Source organism: Mandrillus leucophaeus, unplaced genomic scaffold (assembly GCF_000951045.1).
Source record: "Mandrillus leucophaeus isolate KB7577 unplaced genomic scaffold, Mleu.le_1.0 Scaffold65, whole genome shotgun sequence".
Lineage (NCBI taxonomy): Eukaryota > Metazoa > Chordata > Mammalia > Primates > Cercopithecidae > Mandrillus > Mandrillus leucophaeus.
The window spans coordinates 697,803-699,122 of NW_012107030.1; positions in this window are offsets into that span (position 1 = coordinate 697,803).

Below are 1,320 nucleotides of genomic sequence, written 5' to 3' on the forward strand. Positions count from 1 at the left end.
GTGCACCACCATGCCCGGCTAATTTTTGTATTTTTAATAGAGACGAGGTTTCACCATGTTAGCCAGGCTAGTCTTGAACTTCTGGCCTCAAGTGATCCACCCACTTTTGCAGATCAGAATGGCGGGAGAAAGGTAGGGAAAGGAGCAGGTCTTCTTTAAGGCCAGAAGACTCTGCATAGCTTCGGGGAGAAAGCTGAAGGCAGCTGTTCTCTAACCCTGAGGCAGAGGGCGAGGAGTATGTGCAAGGGAGAGAAGGGGAAGTTATCTTGATCAGGCTTGTGTGTTTGATGTTGTCCAGGAACTGACCTTTGAATATTGGCACAACGTTCCCAGAAAGGGGAACAATAAATGTTAATTACCCACAGATTGTGTTTGCTTCAGGATTTTGGCATTGTACCTGCACTGAATAAAAGCAAGCAGCTCCAGCTTCTCGGGGCTGCACTCTGGCCACTTGAGCCGGGCAGTCCACTAGCTGCTCTTACACTGCATGCCTGTGTCTGAGTACTCATTTCATCTGTTGGTCAGCCAGGGTCTGTGGGACAGACCTGGCATACATTAGTTTCCCAAAGTGTTGATATTACAGGCTTGAGCCACTGTGCCTGGCCCAGTTACTATTTTCTTTTTTCTGCTCTTGTTCTTGTTTTTTTTTCTTTTTTTCTGTTCAACTCTTTCCACTCTTTTTCAGCTTTTATTTTTTATTATTTTTTATTATTTTATTTTATTTTATTTTTTTGAGACAGAGTCTCACTCCGTTGCCCAGGCTGGAGTGCAGTGGCATGATTTCGGTTCACTGAAACCTCTGTCTGCTGGGTTCAAGTGATTTCTCATGCCTCAGCCTCCCAAGTAGCTGGGATTACAGACGTGTGCTATCATGCCCGGCTAAATTTTTTCATTTTTAGTAGAGATGGGGTTTCACCATGTTGGCCAAGCTGGTCTTGAACTCCTGACCTAAGGTGATCCGCCTGCCTCGGCTTCCTAAAGTGCTAGGATTACAGATGTGAGCCACTGTGCCTGGCCTGCCTCTTCGGGTTTTAAGTTAAGCATTGAATATGATTTGAGTTTTTCTCCTCATTTAGTCTATCAAATGTTGTTGCTTTTTAATTTATTTTAAAATTTATTTTCATTTAACTTTTTATTTCCATAGTTTAAATGGTTGCCCTTGAGTTTGCAATATAAATTTTTTATTTTTTTATTTTTTTTTTTGAGACGGAGTCTCGCTCTGTCACCCAGGCTGGAGTGCAGTGGCGCGATCTCAGCTCACTGCAAGCTCCGCCTCCTGGGTTCACACCATTCTCCTGCCTCAGCCTCCCGAGCAGCTGG